This window comes from Misgurnus anguillicaudatus, chromosome 9 (assembly GCF_027580225.2).
Source record: "Misgurnus anguillicaudatus chromosome 9, ASM2758022v2, whole genome shotgun sequence".
NCBI lineage: Eukaryota > Metazoa > Chordata > Actinopteri > Cypriniformes > Cobitidae > Misgurnus > Misgurnus anguillicaudatus.
The window spans coordinates 10,801,215-10,819,514 of NC_073345.2; the positions used below are offsets into that span (position 1 = coordinate 10,801,215).

The 18,300-nt window shown below is 36.6% G+C and overlaps 2 long non-coding RNA genes across 4 annotated transcripts in view; one reads left to right on the forward strand and one right to left on the reverse strand.

Annotated features, from left to right (window-relative positions):
• Positions 1–18,300, reverse strand: part of LOC129424204 (uncharacterized) — a 136,672-nt gene that overhangs the window by 40,207 nt on the left and 78,165 nt on the right. The window lies entirely within an intron of this gene.
• LOC129441543 (uncharacterized) lies at positions 12,481–16,371 on the forward strand. 3 transcript variants are annotated; one of them, XR_012371051.1, is made up of 6 exons: positions 12,481–14,080; positions 14,423–14,513; positions 14,627–14,801; positions 15,198–15,341; positions 15,490–15,578; positions 15,668–16,371. It is a non-coding gene; the product is annotated as an uncharacterized lncRNA (long non-coding RNA). The 3 variants fall into 3 exon arrangements; XR_012371050.1 differs by having other exon boundaries at positions 12,481–13,617; XR_012371049.1 differs by having other exon boundaries at positions 12,481–14,513.

The window sequence follows — 18,300 nt, forward strand, 5'->3', positions numbered from 1 at the left end:
AGTGCACATACGGAGAGACGCATTTTAAAAGCAAGCGTACATAAAATCAGTCAAAAACCAGTCTGTGCTTATTTGGTCTTAAAGAGACAGTAACCTCAATTAACATACTTAAGTCTGTGACATTAATGTTAATCAAACAACCTACGACAAAGAGAAAATCACTTTTGTAGCTCTAAAAATAATTCTATTTAATTTATACAACAAAGACAGTGTTATCATTCCCTATTCAGGCAAAAAAAAAAAACTGGCTGGTAAAAAGTCACTGTGGCAGGTGGATTTCAGGTGGTCAAAAAAGTTAACTTCAGGCCCTGCATTCTTATTCATTTTGTTTATATTTGTCACAGATTGTTTATTTAAACATGAATGTGGAGCTTTTACTGATGCATTGACGTTATTGACGAAACAGGAAGATAGGGTGGAGCATATTGAGTTGGCTGCTCCTCCTTTTAAAAGAGACAAAAGCATTTAGTTTACCTAACAGCAAGTTTTGTCAACTTAATTTTTCACTTTAAAGCCATTGTGAAGTCAATCTTGAAAATTGTTTCTGAAGACATTATAAATGTTAGAAATGTATTGCTGAAAGACGCCATAAAGTCTGTAAACTATGCAGTACTGAATTGCAGAGTTAGATTGTTAAACAGTTTTTCACCATTTTCTAACACAATTGGGAGCACCCATTCAGGATGTAGCGTTATATAAAAGATGGCCGTTCCTTAAACAGAAGGCAGTATCCTCCGAAGGTCACATATGAAGGCTGCATAGGTCATCAAGCCTGGTTTATTTCAGTAAACTGAGCATACAATTGCAAGTCATTAGCATTTTACATCAATTTACGATTAAAGAGCAACTATCGCCCAATTCATGATTTTACATTTCCTTTGGTGTGTAAGTGTCTATTAATACATGTTAATGATATGCAAAAGGTACAAACCCCAATGTAAATAATGACGTGAGTTATCGTCTCCAACGTAAATCTCTTTTCTTGGCCTACAACAAACACACAGATTGTAGTCAACAGTTTACTTCCTGGGATTTGTCATGTAGAGAAGACCGACATTATTATTATTCCTCCCGCTTCAGACTCAGCCTGTTAATTAACTCCTGTTAGCATTGCATTGTGACCGAATTTTTTAAACATGGTAAGGACATTTCCGGCTGACGTCAGAGATATTCAGGCCAATCACAATGTACAGATTAGCTGACCAATCAGTGACACAGAGATTTTCAGATCAATGAGTTTTGTACAAAATCAATGCATTTGAGGAAGGCAGGATATCTGGAGCTGCAGTGTTTCCCAACCCTGGTCCTCGGGCACCCCCTCCCAGAAAGTTTTAGATGTCTCCTTATTTAGCACACCTGATTTAACTCATCAGCTTGTTAGGGACACATGTTTACCATTTTAGAAGGAGGCTGATGAGTCGAATCAGGTGTTTTAAATAAGGAGACATCTAAAACTTTCTGGGAGGGGGTGCCCGAGGACCAGGATTGGGAAACACTGCTGTACGGTATGTGGAAAAGAATGTGTTTTTTAAACCACGCGAACCCATTGTATTATACCAAATACACAAAATAATGTTGTTTTTAGCAATGAAATAGGTGCACTTTAACTAAGAATAATGGTCAACTTAATAATTGTTAATATTTTGAAATAAGACAGTGTTTACGACATATGCAGCCTGCAAGTGCAATCTCTGAAGGATGCAGCCTTTCGTTTGAGAAATGACCGTTGAGAGAGACTGCAGCTTTCGCACGAGAGGGCGTAGTTTTAGCAATGACAGCGGACACTGCCTATTTTATCAAGATTTGTATTATTTATTTTTCTACTTAGCGTTTTCTCCATCATTGGTTTAGTGGTTAACAACACATTTTTATGTAGTGTGACAAACTCAAACACATTTAATATCTGACTTTACAGGGACTTTAAATTTAAGGCAAAAGAAATAAAAAAAAATACTTCAATTGGTTCGCTGTAATACGGAGCCCTTAAGGGGACATGGAGAAAAAAAAATAAAGTTTAGTTTTGCGTGCACACGTGAAACTATCGCGTGCGCATGTAAAACTATCGCATTTAGTTTCGCATGCGCACGTGAAACCATCGAGTGCGCACATAAAACTATCGCATTTAGTTTTGCATGCGCATGAAACTATTGCACGCACACATGAAAACTATTGCACGCGCATGTAAAACTATTGCACGTGCACGTGAAACTTTCACGCGCACACGTGAAAGCGAAAGTTTCATGTGTGCACGCAAAAGTTTATTGTGCACACGCAAAACTAAACGAGATAGTTTTACAATTGGTTCGCTGTAATACGGAGCCCCTAAGGTGTCATGAAGAAAAATAAATAAAGTTTAGTTTCGTGTGCGCATGTGAAACTTTCACGCGCGCACGTGAAAGCGAAAGTTTCATGTGCGCACACAAAAGTTTAATGTGCACACGCAAAACTAAATGCGATAGTTTTACAATTGGTTTGCTGTAATATGGAGCCCCTAAGGGTTCATGGAGAAAAAAATAAAGTTTAGTTTCGCGTGCGCACGTGAAACTATTGCACGGCTATGTGAAACTATTGCGCGCGCATTTGTGAAACTTTCACGCGCGCACATGAAAGTTTCATGTGCGCACGCAAAAGTTTAACGTATATACGCAAAACTAAACGCGATACTTTTACAATTGGTTTGCTGTAATACAGAGCCCATATGGGGACATGGATAAAAATTAAATAAAGTTTAGTTTCGTGTGCGCAAGCGAAACTAAACATTATTTAAAAAAAATCTCCATGTCCCCTTAGGGGCTCCGTAAAACAGCGAACCAATTGAAGTACTTTTTTACATTTCTTTCGCCCTAAATTTAAAGTCCCTGTAAAGTCAGATATTAAATATGCGTTTCGTGTGAGCACATTTAAAAGGTTTCTGCACATGAAGGTTTCACGTGAGCACATGATGAGCACGCGAAAGTTTTTACGTGAGCATGCGAAAGTTTCACGTGAGCACATGAAACTAAACTTTGATTTTTTTTTACTCCAATGTCACTTTAAGGGCTCGGTACTGTGAGAAAATATAAGTAAAAAAAATGTTTAGGGGTTACCAATTAAAGTACATTTTTAAGTTAACCCAACTTTCACTTTATATATTAAGAATAAAAAGGATAAACAATAAAATCATGTATTTTCTCTTTCTGTTTATAGAGACAGATGTGGAGAAGGACAAAAAATGTGTCACTGTTCTCAGTATTGTCAAAACAAGAGAGCCACCAGAGACCGGGTTCTGGCTTGGATCAGAACAGAACGCTGGTCTACTGACCAGTTTCCTGAAGATCAAAGGGAATACGCATACAATAAGAGAAACTGCTGCAACCTCACGCTCACAAAAAGACCCAGCCTCATTAGTTTTCTGTTGTGCCCGTCTTCACCGACTCCAAAACATCTCACTGTTGTTTATTCACTGAGTTTTATGACTCAACTCTGTTGTGGTGAGTGGGTAAAGTGGTTAAATTTGATAAATGAGGCAATCTTTAAATATTAATTATGCATTAATTACATTCATAAGACAAAACAAACTCCCGGTTAAAGATTCATGAGGATCCAGCTTGGTTTACTTCCTATTCTTTTGTCCAATGCGAACCCTGTGCGGAAATGAAGCAGCCAATGTTGTTTTTTGGCATGGGAAAGCTTTGCGGATTTTGCTCCTTGGGTGCTTTGGCAAAAAAATAAGCTACCAAAATAAGCCACCAAAATGAGAAATAAGACTCTGTTTGTGATATTGTTCCGATGTCCTTTGACCCATGACCCCACCCGCGCTCTTCCATCTTGAATTACAGCACATGATGCTCTCCTTGACCCCCGTGACCTCAGACAGACATAAAGTACCAGCAAACGGATCACAGAGAAAAGTTATGACACCAGTAACTTCAACACTTTGTATGCGAATAGAGTTTTCAGCATAGCCACCCAGTGCTTTAAAACATACAGAAAGCATGCCTTTAAAACTACCACTGTCTCGCTGAAAGAATTCTAGAAAGTAACACCAGAACAACAGAAATTCAACACCTCATCTTGTACCGCGGGCCTCTATCCCACTTCTCACTAGTTCCCGAGTTCAACCTCCCTTCCTTCTCTAATAAATATTTCAGGGGTGGAAAGTTCAGTAAACAGACTCATGAAGGAGTGGTTGGATAGAAAAGCCACCTAGGGAACAGGTCAGGGGTGTGGATCGGCCCCTGAGGTAGGTTTGGCTCATTGGGAACACCACGGTATGATACCTCCAGCCACTTCCATAAGCAATAGCTGTCATTCATATTTTCTGTTTCTGATCGTAAACTCTTTCATGTTAAATCTCCACTGAGGTGTTAGGATAGGTAAGTATATAGGATTCTGTATCTGGTGTATGACAGCCGTTCAGCATTAATAAGATTTTCCCCTTTTTGGTCAAATAATGTCTCAGTCTTCTGTCTAATGAGATAGTCAAAGGCCCAGACTTTTAATGAATAATGCTGTTTTTCCTTATAAGTTTTGTTTAAGCTTCTTTTTAGATGCTCGTACTTGAACTTCTTATAAATCCAGGTCATCACTTAATTTGTTATGTGTCTTGTGATTTCATGTCAAATAAACTCTATTCTAATGTAACACTTGCGTATGAGCCCGTATTGTTTTCATCATACTGTGTAATTATGTGCTTAGGCTAAGTCAAAACATTTCGTATTTTATATCTACTATAGCATATTTAAGATGGTATTGTAATCTCTGACAACATATTAAACTTAGTTATCTCTGTAAAATAAAATTATAGATGGTTTAGCATTTGTGGATTAAACAAAATTTAGGTAATAAAAACAGAGTCCATTTAAAGCAGTTTATTTCTGATAACAAGGGAAATAAATGACAAGTAAATAACCTTCGTTCATATATGTTATCATACAGTACCAGTGGCGGCTCGTGACTGCTCTTCCAAGGATGCACTAATTCAAAATCAATGTTCGGATTGTCACGTGTGTGGTTTCCTTTTCCAAAATATGTGTCCTGCGTGTGGAGAGATCCTGTATGCATCACGTGTTTTGTCAAAATAAGTGCCTGCTGCACACGCGTTAAAACCGTTTATGATAAAAGAGATGCTCACGTTCCCTAAATACTTGAAGACACTCCCTTAACACTAAACTCTGATTACGCATGAAATTATGCAAGTATCTGGCAAACCCGAGCGTCTCTTTTCAAGTTCAAGGCAGCAGGCACTTATTTTGGTATGACACGTGATGCACACACGATCTCTCGAAGCGCAGAACACATATTTTGAAATGACGAACCACACACATGACAAGCTACATTAATGTTGTGACGAACTTCGCATCGTGCGCTTCAAAAAAAAGAAGTCACCAGCCGTCACTGTATCATACGTAATGTGTATCAACTATTACACTGAGCCAGTGTTGGGGAAAGTTACTTTTAAAAGTAATGCATTACAATATTAAGCTACTCCCAAAAAAGTACTAATTGCATTACTTTTCATGGAAAGTAATGCTTACGCTACTTTTTAGTTACTTTTGCGTAACTTTTTCTTGGCTGAGTTTTTATCTCTTTTAGGCCTTGCAGGTGTTTTTTTTTACTGAAAAGTTCTGCATTCAGAAATTGCATATTTCCATCGCAAAAATGTTAAGCTCTGCCCTGCCATCTCCGTTTCTGACTCTGTTCCCACACAGGCATGTACGCATAGAGTGCATAATGTGACTATGTTTAGTTTAATTCAGTAAATTTTTTTATTGAATTAATTAAACTAAAAAGGTAACTTGCATTACTTTTTTTTTTTAAACGAACTCAAATATTATTGTGTACATTTATAAAGTAATGCGTTAATTTACTCATTACTATAGAAAAGTAATATTATTACGTAATGTACGTTACTTTGCGTTACCCCCAACACTGCACTGAGCTTACATTTCTGTGTAAAATGAATTTATACAATGTTAGTTGCAGGTCCTTGAATTCTTGCTTGGCTGCCAAGCCTCCCCACACAGCTGTGATCCATGCTCGTCGTCTCCCCTCGTCTTTAACAAACCAAAACATTTTATTTTCGACAATAATTTAAAAAAAATTGTTTTAGAAATCAGTTTATCCACTAGCCAGACTGATAAATAAATACAGAAGTTCACTTAACTCATCTCTTGTCAAGATAAATAATATTAAGTTGACATGACTTGTTAATTTGAGTTGATTCAACAAAAAATTTAAGGCAGCAAAGATTTTTTACAGTAATGGCAAATGCACAAATGTACTGAAAGTTTTAGAATAATGTCTTTATATACTGTATATGCCATAGGAAAAGTTATTTAAGCCCAGATAAAATTTAAATATACTTGAATGTATTTATAAAAGACCTAAATACTAGCAAGTGCATTTGTAGTATTGTTAATAGCACTGCAAGTGCACTTGAAAAAAGTATACTTAATACCAATTATAATTTGACGTGAAGTGTATTGAAATAAATGCTGTCTCAAAATAGCTCAGTTAAGTTGGGAGAGTGGGGCACAAAGTAACGCCTTTCGACTTTGCTTATATCATTCAAAAACTATAGATTAATAATTTTTGTATACAAGCAACATCTCTTCTACAAATGAACACAAAGTTTGTTTGCGAGACGTACCGTTATCATGCAATTACACCGAAAGCGACAGAAGCACATAGGTGCACCTAACCCCATAGGTGGTGTTGATGGTAACAAACAGAGGGTTTGTTGTAACACAGACTAGAACATTTTGTCTATAGATGGTTTCAGCAGTAACAACATAAACAAGCGGCTTTCGTGGAACACACGTAACTTCCGGTAAACTCCGCTAAGAATAAATAACAACAGTCCTTTTAAAGTAGTTTATTTATATAACAAACAAAATAAACAACACATAGATTACATAGGAAACCGAAACATTTGTTATTTTGTTATTTGTTGTATTTGTTCAAGAGTTCAGTTTAGCAGCTAGTCAGATCATTAATAAAAATAGAAACCGGAAGTAAAGTTCAGACGAGTAATCGCGTCACCGCATGTGCGTCCAATGAAACCATCTAGATACTAAAGATGGATAGATATCCACACATCCATCCATGATCCTTCATCTTACCATTCTTGTATTATGTATTAATGCATATAAATAGATTTTTCTGAAAGGGCTGCACAATTAAAACAAAAAATATCACAATTGTCACAACAGTTATCATTTTGATGAATAGTATTTACATTGTTTTCATTTCATTATCATTGTATTCCTGAGGCTAAATTTTAAAACTGTGTGACAACTAACCCCACTGTGTAAATTTTTTTTCAAACACAGCTTCAGTTACTAGGAGTTGCTGACATGTTTCAAAACACTGTTATGGTTTAGGTAACAAGACAGTGATTATTATAATATACAGTTGGATTTGGTGAAGAAATTGAAAAAAAAACCTAAGATGGAGAGATTTACTTTTATGCCTTAAAACGTCAATATCAATATTTTAACGAAAACACATGAAAACTTTTCACGAATTCACAGGAGATCATCTTCGGACAGTAAAAGAAGACCAAAAGCACAAATTGTTCAGCCCTGTGTAACAGTAGCCGTGTTACAATTAACCCCACGTTACGTTGTGGCCCACTCTCCCATTCACTTAGATGACTATATTTTCTATATTAAATTCAAATTACTGCATGAAAATACTTGATTCAACCCAAAATGCTGTGTTGTTTTAACTCACAATCAAATAAATAAATAAATAATGTACTGTAATAATATGAATGAATTGTGGGGTCAAATATAGACGGTTTCATCGGACGCACGTGATACACGTCTGGATCCGAACTTTACTTCCGGTTTCGTTTTTTTAATGATCTGACTAGTTGCTAATCTGATCTCTTAAACAAATGCCTCGTCGAAAATAACAAATGTTTTGGTTTCCTAGGTAATCTATGTGTAGTTTTTTGCTTGTTATATAAATAAACTACGTTTTTAAGTACTATGTTGTTATTTGTTATTAGCGGAGTTTACCAGAAGTTACGTGCGGACCGTGACAACCGCTTGTTTATGTTGTTACTGCTGAAACTGTTTATAAACCCAACGACTGGGTCTGTCCCAACGCTGGTTTGAAAATAACTTTGTTTGCAGTTTTTAGAGCAGTGGTTCTCAAACTTTTTCATTATGTGCCACACCCCCCACCACGTGTGTGTATGGTACATCACTTCGTGGCGTGCCCCAAAGAAAATTTGTGAGATAAATCTTCCAAAATGTACAATTTGAATTAAACAAAAATATTACATTATACAAAATAGTGCTGTTAAATAGCAGCCTTAGGTTTAATTAGACAGAACTTATGATAAATTCATGAATTTTAGAAAATGCCACTATACTGGGGCCCCCCTGGCACCATCTCCCCAGTTTGAGGCCCTTACATATATATAAAATGTATATATGTACACTTTACATTAACACACTTTCCCGGACACTTACAGCGCATTCAAACCATACATTTTAACGCAATGCTCTATCCATTGAGCTACAAGAGCCCATATGCATTTTATTCACATGACCTAAACTTTTTGAAACATTTCATATCTGAAATAGGCCATAATAAATAAAGCTCTCCTTCACAACAACAGACACTGACGGCGTCCGAGAGAAAGACAGAGCGAAGTGTGTGTGGTTGGGCATGGTGGGGGGTGCGGGCTGCTCCGGGTGCGAGCGCAGTGACAGCAGTGAGAGCTGTGCTGAAACAGTAGCCGACCCCGGCGGGCCAACCACACAGGCTGCGAGTGGGCCCTTGCTCCAGGGAGGATAATTGGAGCAGCGCAGGCAACATATGGCCGAGCAGGGCAGCCTGCTGCTGCAGCAGCTGTGGACTGGTGCGAGAGATCAGAGACACATTAAAGTGAGTGTTCCCCACCCCTTCCCCCCCTCCCCATTCAAACTCACTCTCCATCTCTGACTCTGATACTCCACCCCCAGCTCTCTTCCTCTCTCCATAAATGCTTATTTAAATGACAGCTCTTAACCGACCCTCCCTCCCCCGTCCTACTCGCATGCCCCCGGGCAGCTCTTAATGCAGAGGGACAGGAGGAGAGAGAGAGAGTGCAGACAGACAGACAGACAAGGAGAGAGAGAGAGAGAGAGAGAGAGAGAGAGAGAGAGAGAGAGAGAGAGAGAGAGAGACATTACTTATAACATATTACACGAGAGAGACCAGGACCATAAGTGAAAAATAAGTAGTAAATAAGTGAAACGCTGTACAGCATGCATACAAGAGTTTATTTTTTTAGCAAATGTATGGTTTATATAAACACAAAAATACTTTTTGTTTATATGTGTACGCTAATATCTAGGGGATAACGTACAGACACAAAAAGATAACTTGCAGTGCCCGGATGAGGCTGTGTTTCAGGTGGTTGTTATCTCGGAATATCCTTGGAGTGTCACGACTGGCCAATCAGAATCAAGGATTTTAGGGTAGTTCAATTTTAAATTTTGAAAGAGATATTGAGGTGTCTCCCAAAACTATTTTCCCTATTTTGGTTAGCTGTGAGATGTAATGACAGGAAAGTGGTGGTTTGTTATACTTCAGTGTCGCTCTTCATCTAAAAGGCACCATCACAGGAAACAGCAAACATCATGCAAAATACATGAAGCCTCTCTTGACATCATAAACACATCACAGGGCCGAAAGATGAGGTACAACATCAGTTAGCCGGGCACACAAACTAACATCACAGTGGATTTTTTTGACAGGTTTGGCCAATAGCAACGTTCTATACTAGAGAAGTCACAGAATTTCACAGAACCGTGTCAAGAAAAGCATGCAGGTAAAAAAATGCCACATGACATTTGAAACACAAGTACATGTAGACACTTCTCATTTTCCCTGGGGAACAGATCATTGGTAATTTCTGCATATAGAAATGACTGGGGTAAGACGATATGAATACATGTTTGTGTATTTGTGTATGTGCTCTGTTCCATTCAGAGACATTGTTATGCCCATTTGACTCAATAAAAAGGCACCCAATTTGCTAGGAGGCATTTTCTCATTTCTTCATAAGACTTTTGGTCATTCTAAGTTACACATTATGTAAGGAATAATTGATGACGGGCCATTGAATTATAAGAAAATAATGCACACCAAGGTGGTAATGCGGCAATTATTCCGCTTATACCACGGTTACCACAAACATCTCTGGTGCCTATTTTTAAGACATTTAACAAGTTAGGTGTGCGGTTTACAGAAAAATAATCAACACCCATAGAACATTTCTCAGCCAATCAGAATGCAGCATTCAACAGACCCATTGTATAAATATGTATATTATACACTAGTCAACATTTAAAGTGGATCAAAAAAGTTGTCCTAAGACAAGAATGGCTATTGTTCAAAATTTTAAGACAACTTTCCTGAAAGGTTTTGATCCACTTCAAATGTTGACTAGTGTATGTGTAAAGCTGTTGAAATAAGAGACCACTACAGTTTTGCCCTTAATCATCATTTCCACATGTACTGCGACCATTTCAGTCCAGTGTATGTTGGACTCCAACAAAAGCAAACCTCAGGAGTGACAAAGTCACCCAACAGCAATGTAAGAGAGCATGATAAGACACATGAAAGATGTGATTAAATATCAGGGTAATTTCATCAAATGTTCACTTTTGAACTACTTTGCTGCCTTAAAACCTTTCATTTTCATTTCAACATACTATTATTTATTTATCTTAACTTATTTCAACTTATTTTATTAGTTACAACAACTCGTCTCTAAACAAGATAAATAATAGTAAGTTAAAATGACTTGTACACTGGACTTGATTGATCAAAAAATTCACATCAAAGAATTTTTAAAAGTGCATGTAAAAATATTAGCAATAAGTTTAAAAATGAATATATTGTTTTCTTTGCAGTAATCAAGATCTAAAAACCTTGCATCTTTTGCTAGTTTGTCCGGTTACAGTTTTCTGCAAATAAATGCAAATAAAAAAAATTTATTATTAGGAATTTGGCATGAAATGTTGGTAGTTGAGGGAATGAAAAAAGTGTCTCTTAATTTTTTTCTCCGCTGAATATTAAGATACAATATATGTGACTCTGGACCACAAAACCAGTCATTCGTACCACTGGTATATTCGTAGCAATAGCCAACAATATATTATTGGTCAAAAGTATTTTTTTACAGCAAAAAATAAGATATTAAGTAAAGATCATGTTCCATAAAGATTATTTCTAAATTTCCTACCATAATTATATTAAAAATGTATTTTTATTAGTGTTGTTAGGACTTCATTTGGACAACAAGTTTTCTCAATATTTAGATTTTCTTTGCAGCCTCAGATTTCAGATTTTCAAATAGTTGCATCTCAGCCAGATGTTGTCCTAATTATTATTTATTAAACATATTTATTCGGCTTTTAGATGATTTCTAAACTTATTACTGGTTTTGCAGGGTCAGATATGGATTTAATCTGGAACTTTACCCAATCATGACATTTAAATTATTATTCACAGAAATTCTTGCCCACTTATTCAAAATACTGGAACACAAAATCAATAAATAATTTTAAATGATTATATTATTTATTAATTATTTTATTTCAAGTATGTGTTAACACGTTACTATAAGGTTGTATTTGTTAACACGCATTAACTTACATGAACTACTTCTACTTCTACAGCATTATCTTTATGTTCATTTCAGTGTTTACTAATACATTTAGAAAATCGAAAGATATAACTGTTAACATTAGTTAATGAACCCCACAATGAACTAACACAGTGGTCTCCAACATGGTGCCCACGGGCACCAGGTTGCCCGCACAGTGTCTGTGAGTTGCCCGCCAAAGCACATTCTATTAATAGACTCAATTGTAATATTTATTTATAACATATTTTTTATATTAACTTTGATTCTATTATGTATGTTAACATTTTAAACAATGATAAAACATTGACAAGTAAATCAGCAAGTAAAACAAAAAAGCCCTCCAGATTGTTTTATCCATTATGGGGTAGGCCTTGCTCACAAAGAAGTTGGAGACCCCATAAACTTACACTAATAAAATTAAACAAACACTTAAAACCATATTGTTCATTGTTAGTTCATGTTAGCTAAAGCATTTACCAATGTTAAGAAATACAACCTTATTGTAAAGTGTTACTGAATATGTTATTATTATTATGTGTTTGTTTAGAAAAGCCAACAAATGATATACATATGAATATGATATTCTACAGCATCATCATTTAACTATTTTATTTTACGGATCATTCCGACGTTTGTAAAGTTATAAGTGATGTCATCCATAACAGATAGCTTACATCGGCATATTCAGAGAGTATTGCTTGAATTCATTAAGCTGTTGAACAGGGCGGCGTTTCTGCCCCAGGAGCTTTACTTACTCCATATCATATCTGCTCTCTCACCATGAAGTATTAATCATGTTTTAGGAGACGGAAACAACAGAACTATAGACACCACTTCACAAAAGACACACTCTTAAAATTGATGTGTTAAAAATTAACACAAAATATGTGTAAAAGGATTCTAACACATTTTTGTGTTGGAACTGACACATAATGTGTAAATATTATGCTTTACTGCTTACACAATGAATGTGTAAAACACGTTAACCAGTACAAAATAAAATGAAATGCATAATTATTGTAGTTTAATGACGATTTATATTTAAACGAATTAACACGAAAAAATGTGATATAAAACACTATATCCTGTCGTTTTCATAAAAAAAGTGATTTAGGCAGCGTGCACTGACACTGATTATCCTGTACTTTTGTTTGTTATAAAAACCAAATATCATATATAACACATTCCTTTATCAAGTATAAGATGTTTGTGCAACAGGAAATATACAAGCAAGTTCGGTCAAAAGCACAAATAAGTCTGCACTTCACCACAAAGTTAAATAAAAAATATAAAGTTTTACAATGCAACTTTGTCCTTAGTCAAAACGATTTGCCCAGGAACAGATAATATATTTATGAGACCAAAGATTGTCCATAAGACAGTACCGAAAATAAAATATATATAACACTGTTAACCACTACTAACACATAACACCCAGCGGCCAGCGGTGATTTTCAGAAGGACTTGCCGAGATCAAGCTGCGTTGGGCGTGGTACATGAGCGCTAAGTACCCGTTGGTTGTCTGGATCAGAAATCCGAAAAAGTCGGGGCAGATTTTTTAATAAACGCTCTCTTTATAAACCGACCGCAAATTTGAACTTTTTATACATACATTCTCGCCTAAAAAGCTTTTGAACATACACTTTGTGACACAATAAGAGTAATATTTCAAACATTATGCAGGCGTTCTCTTCCATTGGTGGCTGTCATAAGTTCACACGAATCTGCTGATGACGTTTCACATGGACAGACAACTACGCATTATTGTATTTTTAATTGTATTTTTTGCGTGTGTTATTTTTATTTAATTATTATGAAAATCATGGTCATTATTATTGAGCCTTGGCTGGCAGTCTGTTTTGAATTTGTTTTATTGAAAAAACAAACACACAACGCTTATTGTGTTGCGCCTGCGCAGTGACTTTCTTTTCCAACCGCCTTTCCAGTCAAGAGGACGTGACGAATGTTCCTGTCTGCATCAGGTAAGAAATTAAATTAAAAATTACAGTTATAATATGATATCTATTTTTCATATAGTGTAAGAAACTTTCGTATTAATTGTGCAGGAGACTGTTAATTTAAACTTTATTATGGTAACGTTAAATGCTCGCTCGTTTTGCAAAGTTACGTTTGGAGATTCATGTTAACAGTCATTGTTGTTTAATGAAAGGCACATTGGACTACGTGTTAGTAATATGTGTGACACTTGCTTGCAGCACTGTAAAGTAAATCGTTAACACCGTGTCCTAAATAGACGTGACACGCGGTAACGGGGTTTTTTTTTTCAGTTTATGTCCTTACGTTATAGGACGGGTCATTATAAATTATGCCTTTCGATTATCGCAACGCCTCGTCGCGTTTGGTTAAGCACATGGTGGAACAGTATGCACATCACTGTACCTAACGTACTGTACACCTGTGAGCGGCATGACGAGACAAAAGACGGTAAAACTCATTATTAATCGGTGATGCTGTACATTCTGGATGATGCACAGCCACATTTTATAATACTGTTTTTTATTTTCGTGTCGCGCCGCTCGCGTTCAATATAAAGTTAGACAAGACGCAATTAATTACTGGGAGAGTAGTGGTCTAATGTTAAGAGTCGAACTTCACGAACCTTTCACTGCAGTAAGGCTAAAGTGCTACGTGAATAAGATTAGTGTAGTTTTGTGCTACTAGCTGTAAAGTGTTTTTGCACTATTGAGTTATAAATACTGCCCAGTAATACTTAACTAGATGTAAATCACAATTCTTGTGTCAATGTTTGTTTGTAATCTTTTTCAGCTATCCATCTGAAAAAGAAAAGCTGGCACTCTCAAAGGAGATTGTGTTTTTGGATTATGGTCTCATTTGGTCAAAAAGAGGGACATGTACCGTAAGGATGCTTTTACATACTTCATTTATGTGTATGAAATTACTTACTTGACAATGTGTATAAAAACTGTACTTGACTCTAACTAAGTGCTATTTTTGCATTGATCATGATAGGAGCATTTTTTTTTTTTTTTTTTTTTTTTTTTTTGTTGGGCCATCACACAGTGGATTTATAAAAATTATATTACAGAACATAAGACGGTAGCTTCAACAGAGTTGAAGTGGGAGGACATCATCAATTAAGAATGCCATTGACCAAACCTTCAGTCATCAAAGAAGATGGATACAGGTAATGACAAAATCACCAATTATTGGTGAAATCTTTAAGGAATATCCCCAATTTCTGGACATGCCAGTGTTTGTAATATACTTAAAGGTGGAGTGCACAATGTTTGAAAGCCAATGTTGATATTTGAAATCACTTAAACAAACACGCCCCTACCCCAATAGAATCCGGACCTTCTTTTAAAAGACCCGCCCCACACATAAGCAACCCGGCAAGGATGTCGGTTAGTAGACACGCTCCTTACTGCTGATTGGCTATAAATGTGTTTTGGTAGTCGGCCCGTCTCCTTTTCCAAAGCGTTTTTCAAACATTGTGCACTCCGCATTTAAATGGAGATAACTTTACACAAAGTGTTTCATAATTCCAATATTAATATTTTTTTTTTTTAATTCACTGAAGGGGGACATCCAGTTTTCCAGACTTACCGATGGGAAAGAAGAAATGGGAATGTGACAATTATTGAGAAACTCAGGGGAAAAGCATCTTTAGAGAAGAAAATGGACATCAGACATTTATTGAAGAAAGCTGACAGTCAACATAATGGTATGATTTCCTATCTCTGTTCCAAATGTTTAATTTGGAAAATTACGTTTAAAATGTAACATTCAAAATACGATATAAAAGTAATCCTTTTTAAATAATTTTTTCTCATTTATATTTTACATGTGACCTGCATGTTTACTACACCCAGATGAGAGCTGTGTTATACAATGTTAAGGATACTCGTTCATCTTCTGCTGTGTGAATTCTGCTGTGTCAGTCCTGTGGGACTTGATGCCGGTAGGCTTTGTGACTCTAAACTTTATATAAAATAAGTAATTTTCATGCAACAACATTTTCTAATGATGTTCATTGTTTCATTTGTGTAGGCTGGTAGCAGTGTGACGTCTTTGCTTACTAAATGATCAAAGGGTGTCTGAAATCAGCTCAGCCACAGTTGGTTTCCAACGGTTCTTCAGGACATGGAGGCCACTACGTAACTGTTGCAATGAACGATTCTTTTGCCTTTCCACCTGATGTTGACAATCTGACCTGTGCGGTACTGAAAACCACTTGCACTGACATATCTTAAAATATATCAGTGTCCTTTGTTTTGCCTCAAAATGCACACCAGTAATGTTTTTTGTTGAAACCAGTTATATTTCCTAATTAAACTAAGGCCTAGTCCTGGATTAAGCTAATCCACTGTCCGGGAAACCGCCCCTAAATGTTTTGTGACGGAAATTTCTTTGAATACACTTGTCAAGTTCATTTTAAGTATTTTTCTAAATGTAAGATAACATGTTAATGTTTCAGGACAAGTTAAATTTTTTTGATAATTTGCATGTTGGAAACGATTTCATACATTGTTCTATTCAACATGTTTAGCACAGTTGCTTTTAAATTCAATGAATTATTTTATAAATAGTGTTTTAAAACGTATCAATGTAATGTATGTTTGAAGTTATTATACTTGCACTTACATTTATTTAAATTAGCATACATCTAGCAACATAGAGTACTAGCATATTTTCATGCAAGCATTAATTGTCAAATATTTGTTATTTTACAAATAAATAGTTTGTGAACAATATTCAATAGTTGTCTGCTTGATTTCATAATTTAAAGTTTACAAATCATATGTTTTTTTTCTCTTTAATATTAAAACTAAACAATTACTCGGTAACACACAGTTGTGTTAGATTAATAGAAAGTTACACATTAATGTGTTTACTGAAGCAACACATTTTTGTGTTGCATTTTATAACACATATTCTGTGTTAAATTTAACTCAACATGTGTTGTCCCTGCGCACACTCAGAACATGTGTAAAAAATAACACATGTTGTGTTGTTTTTAACACATTTGTTTTAAGAGTGCAGGGAGAAAACGTCCCGAAACAAAAAGCAAAAAAGAGCTACAGAAATCAGATTATTTCTGAGAATGAAATCATGGGAAAACAAGAACAAAGTCTGATATTTAAATAATTGATAATGAAGTGATGGTTAATAATTTACATGAACAAATCAGAGAAGGTGGTAAGTTATTAATGTTTCAGCTGCACACCTTGGCCCGACGGGCCTACGGCTTCTGAAAATGAACCGGCGTGCAAGGGCCCTGGCCCACAGCTGGAGGGTTTGCGAGATGGGAGACCCCACATTTCAATCATTCTGATGAATTTTTGGACCACATTTACTAAAAAACGCATGGTGAGAATTCACAAAGCAAAACTGCGTTTTTTTAAAAGTATAGGGGTAAGAATTTAATCTAGATGTCACATTTGCAAATATGATATCTGTAAAGGTTACTGCCAGTTATTTTTATAAGCCAAAACAAGCTATTGTAACCTTCATTCTGAGTGCATAACATTTGTTTACAATATTCATCTCTACGTCCTTAAATAGCCCAGACATTACACTCACTCACTCCTCTCTCACTTTCTCACTATATGATGTAATACATTTAAATATTTTACCAGACCTCTGTGACTTTAAAATGCACACACTGCATGTCACAATATATTACATGTTCCCATAACACTTTGCTAGGTTTTTAAAGAGAGCTTGAATCATCTGTGCTTTCAGTGGTGTGCCAATAAAGCCATAAAGGATGCTGATTTATTGTTCGGACAGGGAGGAGCATGTCGGCCAACCTATCATATGTGATGTCACAGTTTAAATAACAAAGGCCTCCGCTGTTGCAGCCGAGTGATCAGGAGGTGCATCTGCTCGGCACCTAGCCCTCTTTCAATCGGGGATCAGATGAACGGATGAGAAAGACGAGAAAGAGAAGCAGAGCACCTGCCTGACTCCGCCCACTGCACCTATGCCTTCCCCATCTCCCATTGTCACGTCGCTTCAGAGGTTGCCAAGCATCAGCCATGGTGTTACCAAGCGGGCGCTGCATTATTTATGATGATCTGCGTATACAACATCACCCGTGCAACATCATCGCTCAGGACGGACACGGCTGCGAAACGCGCAAAGCACGAACGCACCTCACACGCGTTTAAAACAACACCAGATGCAAGATGAGACGTAAATTCACACCATCCCACGACGCCCTTGAATCAAACGAGAAAAACAACACTTACCTGTTGTGCGTAAGCGTGGTTGTGATGTTGTCTGTTCTCCAGACATCGGTCTTCAAGCTGGACTGGGCCTGTGGTTTGGCCTGCTATCCAAAGTCAGTCGAGTGTACATTGAGTAATAGCTCGAAGCCATGAAACCATCAGAGTATTGACCGCTTACTGATGAATGAACGTCTTCCAACTGGTACAGTGCAAACTGCAGTAATCCTCAGAGAGAGAGTTAGGGTCAGCCATAGTTGCACGTCAGATTCAACGTCCAAGCAAAGCATCGAAAGGCCTGGAGACACAAAGAGAAACGGCAGCAGTATCAACTGCTTTGAAAGGCAGACAGGAGAGTGTGTGCATGGGGAAGAGCATGGCTGGAAGTTTATATGTCTTCTCCCTGAACCAGGGGACTGAATAAATAATACAATAGATATTCCTCTGATGAAG